The sequence below is a fragment of the Ostrinia nubilalis genome, chromosome 27 (assembly GCF_963855985.1).
Source record: "Ostrinia nubilalis chromosome 27, ilOstNubi1.1, whole genome shotgun sequence".
Classification (NCBI taxonomy): Eukaryota; Metazoa; Arthropoda; class Insecta; order Lepidoptera; family Crambidae; genus Ostrinia; species Ostrinia nubilalis.
In genome coordinates, this window is record NC_087114.1 from 7,901,810 (window position 1) to 7,916,668 (window position 14,859).

Below are 14,859 nucleotides of genomic sequence, written 5' to 3' on the forward strand. Positions count from 1 at the left end.
AAAACAAACTTAAAATAATCTTCTTTTGGTAACAATTGCAGTTAAAATCAATACTTATGTATTAATTTAAAACAAACTTAAAATAATCTTCTTTTGGTAACAATTGCAGTTAAATCAATACTTATTTATCGAAGTAAAACGAACTAAAGACAATCTTCTTTTGGTAACAATTGCAGTTGCAGTTAAAATCAATCCTTATTTATCAAAGTAAAACAAACTAAAAATAATCATCTTCAATAATCATCCTTAAAAATAATGTTACTAACATTTGCAGGTAAAATCAATACTTATTTATCCAAATAGGTACTTAATTAGTTTTGTCGTATTTAATATTTGAAGAAACTTTTTTAAGTAAATTCTTTTCTTTGATTATTGATTTATAAAATGCCTCACAAGTTAAACTCTTCAAGTTATATTGAACTAAAAGTAGAGCTCGAATTGAAGACACGTTTAGTCGGTTTCTTTCTTTCGACCATTGAGCTCCCATGATAGAAAAAACTCTTTCTACGTTTGCATTTTGAGCTGTTATTGCAAATATACAGGGTGTCCCAAAAACAATGGATAACCCTGTAACCATCGATAGGCCTCGCCATGGTCTCCCTAACGTCCAATTTTGACCCCAGTAAAAATATCACCGTTTTCAAGATTTTTAAGTTTTTGTGCATTTTTAGAAAATTGCCACCTGCGATTACTTTTTCTCATGCCATTTCTACAAATGAGGATACTTTTCAATCTAGTTTTTTTCCTTATCACAAGGGATAGTTGGGCTATCAAAAGAAAAGATTAAAGTTCAACAAACTAGTTTAAAAGTATGAAAATTTTAAGAAATTGCAGAGAAGAAGGAAAAATTAATTCATTGTCTTGCACTTTTGATCAGCCATCGTGTAAAAAAAATGTAAGAAGACCATCGTGCCCATTACCTTAAAAACTTCCTTGGTTAATTGAAATTCTAAAAAGGTATCACAAGCCTATGTATTCTGTATTATTTTTATCTTATGGCTACTTGAATAGCAACTGGTATGAAAACTGCAAAAATGAGTTTTTCTCGTAATAGTTAAACTAGGACTGCATAGTGGTATTAAATACAAATGGATAATTTTTAGCGTAGGAATTTTAATACAGCAACATTTAATCATCATCATCATCATCATTTCAGCCATAGGAAGTCCACTGCTGAACATAGGCCTGTACCCCAATGATTTTCATAATGACCGCTTGGTAGCGGCCTGCATCCAGCACCTTCCTGCTTACCTTTATGAGGTCGTCGGTCCACTTTGTAGGTGGACGTCCTACGATGCGCTTTCCGGTACGTAGCCTCCACTTTAACCCTGCTGCCTCAGTTCTGCAAACTACTGTGCCCTGCATTGCCACTTCAGCTTGGTGATCCGTCGAGGTATGTCAGCGACTTTAGGTCGTTTACGGATCTCCTAATTTCTGATACGATTTCATAAAGAAACCCGAGCATAGCCCCTTCCATAGCACGCTGTCCAAAAAATCCACGTTTCCGAGCCGTGTATTATCACGGATATCTGTCTATAGGCACATTTATAAGGTTTAAAACAAAAATTAAGTAATCACAAAAACGCAGCACGGACGGCCAATGGGGCAACAGAGTTCAAGTGGAGGCTACGTACCGGAAAGCGCATCGTAGGACGTCCACCTACAAAGTGGACCGACGACCTCATAAAGGTAAGCAGGAAGGTGCTGGATGCAGGCCGCTACCAAGCGGTCATTATGAAAATCGTTGCGGTACAGGCCTATGTTCAGCAGTGGACGTCCTATGGCTGAAATGATGATGATGATGATGATTAAATGTTGCTTTATTAAAATTCCTACGCTCAAAATTATCCATTTGTATTTAATGCCACTATGCAGTCCTAGTTTAACTATTACGAGAAAAACTCATTTTTGCAGTTTTCATACTAGTTGCTATTCAAGTAGCCATAGGATAAAAATAATACAGAATACATAGGCTTGTGATACCATTTTAGAATCTCAATTAACCAAGAAAGTTTTTAAGGTAATGGGCACGATAGTCTTCCTACATTTTTTTTACACGATGGCTGATCAAAAGTGCAAGACAATGAATTAATTTTTCCTTCTTCTCTGCAATTTCTTAAAATTTTCATACTTTTAAACTAGTTTGTTGAACTTTAATCTTTTCTTTTGATAGCCCAACTATCCCTTGTGACAAGGAAAACAACTAGATTGAAAAGCATCCTCATTTGTAGAAATAGCATGAGAAAAAGTAATCGCAGGTGGCAATTTTCTAAAAATGCACAAAAACTTAAAAATCTTGAAAACGGTGATATTTTTACTGGGGTCAAAATTGGACGTTAGGGAGACCATGGCGAGGCCTATCGATGGTTACAGGGTTATCCATTGTTTTTGGGACACCCTGTATATTGACAAATACGCAGTATCTCTGGCAATCGTGAAATACCTATTGTCTTGAAAATGTTTGCCCACAACGCATGAAGCATTACGTCAAAAAATGCTTCTTCCTGTTTTGTCAAAAAACTATTCAGAGATGCAATTTCATCGAATAACTTCACATCATCTATGTGTATTCCTTTTCCATTTAGATAATGAATTGATAAAGCAATCTGATCAAAGTCGATCATTTGGCCCTTTTTCAGCATCAACCAATTAAAGACTTTGAAATCATCTAAAGGCGTCATCCACTTGATCAGATATTCTACGCAAGTCTTATACATATTTTTAAGGTCATGCTTGAAAACTTCTTGGTTTTCCGCAGTGCACTTAGCCAGCAACTCTCGCACTTTAAGTGGCATGAAGTTTGCGTTCGCTCGTGCAACTAAAATTTCATGTGTGGATTCGAGGATTCTTTTAATATCTAAAACAGAATTGTTTTCTTTTTCGATGTCTTCAATTTTCGTCTGAAATATTGACATCAATGAGTGAGCAAGAAATAAATAAACTTCGCTGAGTTCATTTTCAAAAAAGTTCTTCAAAGTAATTGGTACACCAGGAGTAGATAAAAAGTACTGCTTCAACGGTTCATACATCTTCAATATTCTTTCGATCGCTGGAAACAGACTAAGCCATCGGGTCTTGCTATGAAACAATAGTTTCTGATAATTGACGTCTATATATTCGCTGATATCCTTCAACGCCTCCGTGCGTACGGTGTATACGGAAAAATAATTAAACAGCTTCATTACTACAGATTCTATATCAATATGCAGATTATCAGTGCCATGTTGAATACAATTGTGTAGTATGTGCGCTGGGCACCCAACTCCTACGATATCTTTGTCCAGAAAGTTTTTTAAATTAGTCCAAACATTTTGTCCCGGTTGCCGATTTACTCCGCCAAAATTAACATTAGCGTTGTCTGCTGTAAATGATACACATTTCATCAACAAGTCGTACTTTTGCAAGCTTGTTTTAATTATCTCTGTTATAGTGTTAGCATTTTCATTGGGTGTGCTCAGCACATCCAGCAGTTTGGTTTTAATTCCTTCTTGCCAGTCGAAGAATTGTATCATAATAGGAAATATTTTTTCAGCACCGTGATTACTTGCATCTGTGGAAACGCCCAAGAAGTTGACATTTTGTAATGAGACTTGTACCTGTTCAATTACCCACGGAGATATCACGCCCGTTACAATGGCCTCAGTCTTCGTTCGTGCACAAGAAATACTCTTCGCAGTGTTGGAATCGGCAAATATAGCCTTAACCAGTTGGCTGGTGCAATCCATAGATTTAAATGACTGGTGATGTTTCACTGTGTGGAAAGCTAAAGTGGCTTCAGCGGCGGATATTTGGTCTGTCAGTCCAGAACTTTGTGGTTGAAATAAAGAGTCGATTTTGGTGTTACTTGAAACAGTCAGACTATTTTTTTTATGTTTTTCCGTTAGGATATGTTTTTCAATATCAGCACCTCCCTTGAACTTAATTGAAAAATGATTGTTACATATTGAACAAAACACTTCGGTAGGTTCTCTTCCATCTTTCATAATCGGAAATCTTTGTTTTAAAGTATCTGTGAATGTACACACGTATCGTGGTCGTTTGGTACTTGAAGACATTTTAACTCGTATCCATCCAACAGCTCCGATTCTCGCTCGCTCGCCCGTCCCGTGGTGACACTCAATGAAGCGTAATCCAACCTTCGCAATGGCGCAAGACGAACTGACTGAGTGACCGACCGAGCGAGCGGCAACCGCGCTGCGGGGCGACGGGCGCCCCCCTCCTCCCTCCACCCCGCTGTTTTGAGTGCGATGTACATACAAGCTTGCAACGCGTCGCGTAAAACGCGTATACAACGATAATAATACGTTTTTGAGAGAAAATTCTCATCTGTAGAAAATCTCAGGACTTTTCCATGGAAATCAGGCCTTTTCTCCGGACTTTTGATTTTTTCATCTGGTAACCCTAGGTGCAACCCAGTCTAAGTGCACCGGTCCCATACAAAATGTATGGAAAATTCCATCAAGTTTTGTCGCAGTGTCCCAATGTAATGGCGCTAGATCGAGCTTACCTCAAGGTCGACAACCGGCTTATCTGCCACCTAGGTAGGCTTACAAAACGACACCTTTCACCGAAGGCATTGTGGGGCAGAACTAAATTATTAAAATATCTTTGGATAAATGACAAATATAATTAAATATAGACCCAATACAATGAACTGTCCCACCCGTGACATTGAGAGGGGGGCGCCACCGTCAATACTGGATCGCTGGTTCCGATTTTTGCCATGTTGGAAACATTTATAGTTGAATGATAGTGGCGCCCCCCTGTCCATGAGTCTGGTGGGACACACAGCGCCAGCTAGCCCCAAAGTAAGCAACTAATATGCTTGTGATGGGTGTTATCTTACCGGGTATACATACATACATAGGTAACACCCAGACCTGTCACAGAAATTAAAATACATCATTTCAATTTCTGCCCGGCCGGGAATCAAACCCGGAACCTCTCGGCATAGTAGTCCGTTTCGAACCACTATATGACGAAATTGTCTTACGCCCGTATTCACAAACGATGCTTGCTTAAGTGAAGCAGCAAATCGAACTCACAGCGTTGAATAGAGCTCTGTGATTGGTTCGTGTGTGCACGCGCACTGTGAGACCTCATAGTAATGTTTGTGAATACGGGCGTTAGCTACAGCGAGTGATAGGACCTCACTCTACGGTGGCGCCATCTAGTGGGCCCAAATATGGTTCCTATACCCTCACTTACCAGCAAAAGGGAGGATTTGGCCCACACGCTGGCCAGACGGGCTAGGGAGGCCTGATGCTCGTATATTTCTTCCTTAGCAGCCTCTTATGACATCCACGGGAATAGTGGGTATAGTTGAACGACTTTGAAACGTCAAATGGCAAAGATCGGAAATAGTAACCCGGCATTGATAGCAACGTTCTCCTGCAAATGATATTTCAGTGTTTTCCAACGAGGCAAAAATTGGATCCAGCCATCTGGTAGGTATTTAACGGTGGCGCCCCCTGTCAATGCCACGGGTGGGTCGGTTCAGTTCAGTGTAGTTCATCTTTGATTCTATTACTCTGTTGGAACCACATGGCTGGTTAAAGTTTATTAAGACTAGTTGATGCCAATTGTCATTGATTCAACTACATAATTTCATTTGATAATGAGTTCAATTTGATAACCAGTTCAAAATGTATAACTCTAAATTACTCGTCTAACGATTTCTACAATCGCTAATAATAATAATGGCATTTGGGTAAGCCTGTAGATTATGTAAAAAACAAACAGAAACAATTAAATAATGCGGGCAGCGCAGGACCGTTCATTGTGGAAAACCTTGGAGGAGGCCTTTGTCCAGCAGTGGACGTCATTCGGCTGAAACGAACGAACGAACGAAAGGAATGTATTAATTTACCTGTATATTACTGAGCATTGGTGATCATAAATCGCCACCACTGCACGCGGATGCGAGCGGAGCCGCACGCGACTGCTAGCGTGCGCCGCATGCATTATGCCGCGGGTTTTGCATGCGCGCGAGTGTGAGTGTGATATGCATAATCTTAGGGCGCGGCTATATTGGACAGTGAATTATATTTATTTAGGTTTGTTATTAATTATACATTTTGGTACAGGGGAACGTCGAATTATAAAATCTGTAATCAGCAGCAGGGTGATTTTGTTATCAGTATCCATTTTTTTAATATGCTCTATAGAACAATTTAAAAATAGAACTTTATCTTAATTAGCGGATAAAAATATGAAAAACAAAATATTTTTTTCTTTACGTAAATCAATTAACTTACTGATTTTGAGTCGTTCCTAAAAATTTGGATACTGATCAACCAGTATATTGGTCTCCGCTGTTGGGGATGATAACCCTCTCTCTTCGTTTGTCGTTTCAGCCAAATTACGTCCACTGTTGGACAAAGGATTTCCAAGACCGGTCCTGCGCTGATCGCATCCATGCGCTTCCCGCGACTTTCACCAGATCGTCGGTCCACCTAGTGGGGGCCGGTCGTCAACATCTCCTATCCCAGGTCAAGACGTACTTTAGGTCACTGAGCTATCGGAGTAAGTAAGTAAATAAGATGCTAATGCTAAGTAACTAACTAATGAGATAAGTGACTCTACCAATCAATTTAAGGCTCTTTAGTCCGCTAGTCCTTTTCCAAACTTGTCCCGGGACGAGGTAAACATAAATTGACATTACTTTTTATGAGCTATCAAAACGCATTCCTCCAATGACCTTTTTCACCATCAATCCTTAATGTTTAAGTAACCCCTATGGTGACACATAACAGGAATTTTGCCATATGTTAGTCTCGAAGCGCTGGTAGGTCCCAAAAGTTAAGGAGACATGAAAAGTGCCCCATAAGGGCTATCTTTTCTTTTTTTATTATTTACTATATTTTGACGTTTATAAGTGCCACTTGTGGTCTAAACTGAATAAATATTTTGGATTTTTTTGATTTTGTTTTCATAGGGGTCACTTAAAATTAGGGATTGATAGTGAAAACGGGCATATAAGCGGAAGATCTGTTTGAGAGATTCTTACGGACAGCAGTCGTAGCAGTGAATTAATGACTACTTACTGAATTTTAATAAAATTGGAAAAAAATTACGCTGTCATTTTTATACAAATTAGAAATTGATAAATTGCTAATTTTATTTTAAAAAATCATCAAATCTTCACATTTACTCCGATTAATTCTAAACGGAAACGGAATCACTAATGTATTACGGTGATATGTAGCTGAAACTGCTCAATCACGAGCAATTAATTTGACAGCCAATTAAAGACACGCTAGATTTTAAATTATAATAAATATAAATAAATAAATAAATAAATATCTCTGGACAATCTCACACAGCGCCATCTAGCCCCAAAGTAAGCAATTAATATGCTTGTGTTATGGGTGCTAGCTTAACGGATATACTACTTATATAATTTTTTTTTAAATACATACATATTATACATAGTAACACCCAGACCCGTCACAGAAATTAAAATTCATCATTTCAATTTCTGCCCGGCCGGGAATCGAACCCGGGACCTCTCGGCATAGTAGTCCGTTCTAAACCACTACACCAAACGGCCGACTATAGACAGGATGATAGACAACTATATATTATATACAGGGTGTTTCCTGTAAGGTCAAGTCGAAGCTAGGTGATAGGTGAGGGAGGGAGGACCATACCTATCGATTTCAACCCCATGTATTCTACGATTTTTCGTAATTTAGAAGTTATCATTAATTTTGTAACTTTTTAAAATTCATGACCTTAGTAGGATTTAAATTTATCTTTTTTTCGGATTGACTTTTCTCAATTTCTTTTTTTTAGCAGAATCAGGTACTATTTTTTTATCCACAAGGAGGAAGCTCTTAATTGGCCTGTATGCCTGTATCTCACTTAAGCTAAACAACTGTACTAAACAAAATATTTAGTGTTGTCAGTTAAGTTTTTCAACAGGTAGACAAAGTCACAATCCTACACTAGTTGACAACTATCACCAATCTGAACCAGCCTTTACAATAGTAGCTTTTCGAGGCAAGTGGCCATACCAGCCAGTCCACTCCGATCGGTTGTAGCGACCGCACGTCAGGTCGCCACAAAAAAACGCGAGTGCCATTCGAAATTCAAATTCAAAAGTGAGTTCTGTGATCCCAAGTTCTACGCGCCAAACCCCGTTGTTCCACGTTTGACAGTTATTTTTTTCAAAATGGCCGTTGCATAACTGTCATTTCGTAACCTTTTTTAGTAAAACTGGTAGAGTTACCAGTTCGATATTCGGGTCAGTCATTATAATTCGTGTTGTGTCTTATTGCAAAGTTTTTAAAGTTTATTTTCGTGATGGTTTTATTCTGTGTTATATTTGTGTAGGTCATGTTTTTAGCGAAATGTTTTTATTTTGGTTTCCAATTGCATAATACGAAAGCAGGCTTTTTTTTGAATAATTATGTTGTTACTAATGAGGACTCCGTTTCGCATAAGTTAATTTGAAATTAATGACTCTAGGCACGTTTAAAATACCCTTTAAATTATATAATAATTCATACTTTTAATGTGTTATTAATTTTACAAAATTAAATTAACATGGTTTCTTCCATTGCAGTGTATTTAATTTTTTTATTAATAACATAATGTTGTCTGTTTGTTTCAAATTACAAATCATCGAAGGTTTCTAAACTGCACTAACATAATTATTACATTTTACCAAAATTGATACTAAACACCCTAAACATAAAGCCTAAAATAGATTCAACACAACACCAAGTATTTACTTGATTACGATATAGTTCTCCACTGTTCCATGTATTTGAAAAGTTATAATTATCGTCAAATAAACCAAGACCTCTTTTCTCCACTATTTACAATACCATCCATGGATCTTACTATAATGGCTCCAATAAAACTAGACCTATTGTCCTATAGACACATCTAGCGTTTATAGGTCAGCTTACACTAGCAGCTATACCCGTTTTACCAAAACCTATAACGCCGTACAACTCTGTACTGGTAATAGGTCAAGTTATACTGGACACCAAACCAGTATTTGAAGACCCATTTGCAAAGCGATCCGCATACTGATTGCGTTTCAACATAGTCTGGTATCGGTATACTTTCACTCTGTAAGGCCGTTGTAAATAGTAATTTTGCTTCGTTATGTGACTTATTAAGGCCTTGTTCTGAGGTCGCAGGTTCGATTCCAGGTGCGTATTGTTGGCTAATACTTTTATTTCATAAGTGATAATGAGTGAAACAGGTGAAGGTGAAATTAGAACAGTTTATTTTAAACCTAACACTAATGCCCGTATTCTCAAACGATGCTTGCTTAAGTGAAGCAGCAAATCGAACGCACAGTGTTGAATAGAGCTCTGTGATTGTTTCATGTGTCGCCTTGTGCGTCCACGAGCACTGTGAGACTTCATAGTTTGTGAATACGGGCGTGAGTTTTTCACAGAAAGACCGATTATTAATGAAAAAGTCAAAAGTATCACACTTTTTCATTGTAATTTGGCTTATTATGTCAATATTGGTATAAATTACACCCTATAATATGTTATGCTGATTTGTATGAAAAATAATTAACTACTGCTATTTTTCATCAAAATTCTTTTAGCAGTTTTTGCGTGAAAAAGTAACAAACATACATCCATATAAATATCCTCACAAACTCACATTTATAATATACTAGCGGCCGCCCGCGACGTCGTACGCGTGGATCCCGTTTTACCCCTTAGGGGTGGAGTTTCGTACAATCCTTTCTTAACGGATGCCTACGTCATAACATCTACCTGCATGCCAAATTTCAGCCTGATCCGTCCAGTGGTTTGGGCTATGGGTTGATAGATCACTACATCAGTCAGTCAGTCAGTCAGTCACCATTGAGTAGTATATATTTAGAAGAAGTAGGTATAATAATTCACATTATTCGGTCATATCTACACTAATATTATAAAGAGGAAAGAATTGTACCTATTTTTGTATGTTTGTAATGAATAGGCTCAAAAAGTACTGGGCTGATTTAAAAAATTCTTTCACCATTCGAAAGCTACATTATCCACGAGTAACATAGGCTAAATTTTATTTTGTAAAAACATAGGGTTCAGGGGTCCACGCGCGCGAAGCCGCGGGCGGAAAGCTAGTTATTTTATAAAGTAGGCATAACTTGATTGCCTATATACCAATGCACGCTGACTTTAAACTTTAAGAAGAAATTATCAACATGTATGGAAGCTTGAATGTGCGAAGAATTTTATTGTTAGTGGAAAATTTTGTAGCATGTGAAATAACATTACAATCGCTCTCTCAAAACATTGTCTGGTAATCGATTGTTTTGATTAATACGTTTACTACTATACCAAAGGTGGAATTGTGTAAAGCAATCGTATTAATTTGACAGTTCAAAACGTACGCTAAAATCTGTTTAATAAGGCGTTTGACAGAATATATCGTACGTTTTGAACTGTCAAATGAATACGATTGCTTTAATTAAACAATTACACCTCAGTTCGGCTGTAGAATTCGAAAAGAAGTTATAAACAAACAATAGCTGTGTGTGCGACTTCGTACGCGTGAAATTAGTTCAAATAATATTTCCCGTTTTGCAACATTTTTCTTTACTGTTCCGCTCCTATTGGCTGTAGTAGGGTGATGTTATATATAGCCTAAAGCCTTCCTCGATAAATGGGCTGTCAAACCAGTAGTTTCTGAGATAAGAGTTCCAGCAAACAAACAAACAAATTAACTCTTCAGCCTTATAATATTGGTAGATATAGATATTGTGGGACATCCATAGTTTTCAAGCAAGGTCAAAAAATTCGAATGCGAAATTTTGCTAAGAAATAAACTGTTTTAGATAGATTAAAATCAAATAGAATTTATTTATCTACAGTTTATGAAACAACCTGTCATAAAATAGTAATTTTGAACAAAAAAAAATCCAAATTATAATGTGGATTTGTCCTCAATCGTAGGATGACATTTAAATGGAAAAAAAAACAGATAACTGACCGCAAAAGGATGTACGAAGAAGCAAACTTGTAGTTTGACCTTCAAGATGACGATTGCTTATTTTAAACTCAGGCATTTAAATAAAACTACACATTGATCAGATCAATAATCTTATTGGTTTATTCTTTTTACATATTTAATTATAAATTGTGTGTATATTAATTTATAATTTAACTAGTAACTAGTTTCTATCGGCGCTTCACTCTAGTGTATATAGATAAATTATGTACTTAATAATATTCTGTGCCTATATGGTACTAGCATCCGCCCGCGACTTTGTACGCGTGGATCCCGTTTTACCCCCTTAGGGGTTGAATTTTGCAAAATCCCGTCTTAGTGAGCACCTACGTTCTAAAAGGAACCCCCATGCAAAATTTGAGACTCCTAGCACTTGTAGTTTCTGAAATTTCGTGATGAGTGAGTCAGTCAATCAGTGACTTTTCGTTTTTATAGATATAGATTCTAATATACCTATAAGCTATAATATTGTTTCAACAAAATCCATCTAGAAGTTTTTGTGTGAAGGATTCAAAAAACATCCTTGTGAACATTGTTTAGAAAATAAATACCTAGATTATTAGACCTCAATTAAATTAATTATTAAATAATAAAGATCTATAAATAGTTATTTATTGAGTGACCATGATCTATTGAATGAAGGGTATTATTTAGTTTTAATTAAAAAAATATTTGCCAATTCTGAAGTAAACAGCGAAAATCTTTTAATATAGTTTTGGCCTTATTACCTTGAGATTTACTGCAATAATTCCACGAATATCAGACCCAAAACTTAAACAATTAAATCTACAATCAAAATAAATATCAATTTATAAAACATCATATAAAATATTGCTATTTTGTACCAAAATTTTAACTAAAAAACTAAGTCAACAACGTCCCATACAAAAGACATCAACGCGTTAATAATTGCGCGTGAGTGAGAGAATTCTTTGGTCTGGTGATTTAGAGTTTTAATCGTCCTGTGTTTGATTCCCAGTAGGTACACACAGTGGTCATAGTAATTTTTAACCCACTAGAAACAGGCTTAAGTTTATCAGAAGTCATAAAAGTAATTTATTCAATATTTATTTTGACAGTTCATAAGCAAAAAAGGTCTATCTATTTTTTGCCAATAGGCTTTTAAAAAGTGCTTTTAAATGTTCCAGTATTTCTATAACCCTGCCACTGCTTCTTATTCCACTTTGACCGCGACTCCGTTCGAGTTGATTTCGATAAAAAATACTTAACCATATAAAGCTATTAAATCTATGTTTATATGTTGGGTTGTGTGCTGTGTTCTGGTAGTTGAAGGTAAGATAGCCAGTTCCTCTGTAGTCGAGGAATCCGGGTGAAGCTCGCTTCCACATTTAGCCTGATCATCACTTACCATCACCATCAGGTGAGATTCAGGCCATATGATCAACCATATGGGAGCCTAATGCCCATTTTCACCATCAATGCCTAATTTTTAAGTGACCCCTATGACATCAAAATTCCTGTTATTTATTACCACTGTCACTTAAAAATTAGGGATTGATGGTGAAAACGGGCATAATACTGTTAATTTTACGTTGTTGTTAAGCCTAGGCGCAGACCTCAGATCATAGAAGGGAATAGATGTGAAACGGGGGCGTGGCGCGTGTCTCCGCGATATGCCCAGAAACGAACATCGGCCGCGTAGCTAGGTTAGTCGCGATTCAGTCGTACTAAGGAAATGTTCTCCGAATTTTTTGGATAATGCGTCGTTACGTGCAATAAAACAAGTGAAACAAAGAACTACAGGAACAATGAAGTCATTTACTACATGTAAGTATTGCAAATCCATTGGTATTTTGGTTATAAATAAAAAAAACTTAACATTTTTACGAACGAATTCAGTGCCGTAACAGTTACTACGATATCGAAATCAGTGGTGATAAAAATTCTAACACACTTGTACATTGACGATTTAGTTAGCAACCACTTTATGTCATGCTCAACTACTGCGCGATGTATTTAATTTCTTCCGATATCCACTGTCGCACACAGGTGAAATTTACGTAATTTGTGGCCAAAATTAAAAAAAGCAAAGTTACTCCGATACTAAATTAGTAACCTAATATAGGAACAAGACATATGGCGCCATTTATAAATTATATTTAAAAAGTTTAACACTTTTTATCCAGATACCCACAACATTTGATTTAAACAGTTTTTCTTGTTGAGTAATTTATTATAATTTTAGCTCTTGTTTAACAACAACGTTTAACTTTTATTTAGTTAATATTTGGTATAAAACATATGGATTCTATACTTCCAGGTTAGTTTATTATTTCTGTATTACGAAACAGTCTACATTACTTACTATGTTAAAGATATATAGGTTTGAATAGAAGTCTATATTTTAACAGTTTATTTTTTTGAAACAGTGAAAAAGTTCATGATCAAGCGCGATCAACCCGTTTCTTTTACATATTTCGAAAGAACATAGCTATGGCTTTCATATGACACTAAAATTAGCTGCGTCAAACTGCGTCACCTAAACAAAATATTGCAAAACTGTAAATTTTTATGAATTTTAAAAATACTCATAATATGTTTTCAGGCAGTTCCCAGAATAGCATTCAATTAGTATTCCCTATCCTTAAGATGTAATAAAACTTTTAAAAGAACCAAAAATAACTTCTGCATCGTAATTGTATTTTTTTAAATTTATCAAATTTTTAACAAATTATTAGTAAGACTAAATACATCAATGAAAACATTTGTTAGTTTTTCTTTTTAAATCACCTTTAACCTTTAACTATAGTTGTGAAAAAATAATCACACTCCCATGGACGTCGGGTCTCACAGACCCTTATCTAAAATTCTTCATAATTTCATATCTGAACCAATTTGAATTTATCAAAGAGTTGTTATATATCTAATAACTATTAATAAAGGATCTAGTAGTAAATGTAATAAATTTTTAATCATTATTTAATATTTTTTTTTGCAAATTTAAAAAACATAGACATTTTTCAGTGTTAATTGACTTGGCATCACACATGGGCTCCTTGATTACAGTCGATCAATAATAAATCAAACTAATACTTTTTTCCTTGCTAATTAATAACCGTGTAACATAAAAACATAAACAGAATTTCTGAAAGACATAAAATAAAAATTTTGACAAGGGTTAAACTTATTAAAATTATAACCAGTGGCCTAGAAGACTAAAGACAAATTATCTCTACAGGTATGTGTCTTCTTTCTTTGAGAGCTTTGATAGGCAAAATATACACCATTCGGAATCGGAATCTGCAGCAATGGTGCCTTCTAAGACATCTAAACTCAAAAGAAGGATCGTCTACAAGTAAAACCTTACTTCTGGAATGTTACTTGGATAGTTGGGCCAAAAATATAGCTGATGTACTCAGATACTTTCTGCCAGTATGTATTCTTAAACTAGAACAATTTACAACATATTATAATGATGTAATATAAAAAAATTTACAGTTGATAAGTCACATCCATACAAGTATGTTTGTATGGAAATTATAGTCATCGGGTCTCCCAGACCCCGATGAAATTTTGGATGGTTATTACTCACGCAATAAGTGCCGGAAGACGCGATTTTATGCCTCCTCGGTCCAAACACAGTTAAAACTGAAGCTACTGAGATGGTCGAGAGCAGCACGTGGCGGGAAGGTGTTTAAACCGAAAAATTGAAAAGGGGGGTGGGCCTCTGAGACCCGACGTCCATAGTTAAAGGTTAAACTATTATTTTAGACAGAGTACAGCAATATATAGGCATAAACACACTTAACGTAATTTTGGCCAACTTTTGAGCAAATTTCACCTGTGTGTGTCGTGTGAAAATACACAGTACGGCCGCATGTGCCGGTCGTAACATAGTGCCGTGCTCGT

General features: G+C 36.2%; 1 protein-coding gene across 2 annotated transcripts in view; it reads left to right on the forward strand.

Annotated features, from left to right (window-relative positions):
- Nucleotides 1–8,029: 8,029 nt before the first annotated feature.
- The window catches only part of LOC135084928 (titin-like), a 77,066-nt gene continuing 70,236 nt past the window's right edge, over nt 8,030–14,859 (forward strand). Inside the window, exon 1 of one of the 2 annotated variants that reach the window (XM_063979676.1) lies at nt 8,030–8,105. The gene's annotated coding sequence lies outside the window, so the exon portion shown is untranslated. Of the gene's footprint in view, nt 8,106–8,309; nt 8,334–14,859 lie in introns of those variants that run through there. The other variant, XM_063979674.1, reaches the window with a different exon arrangement.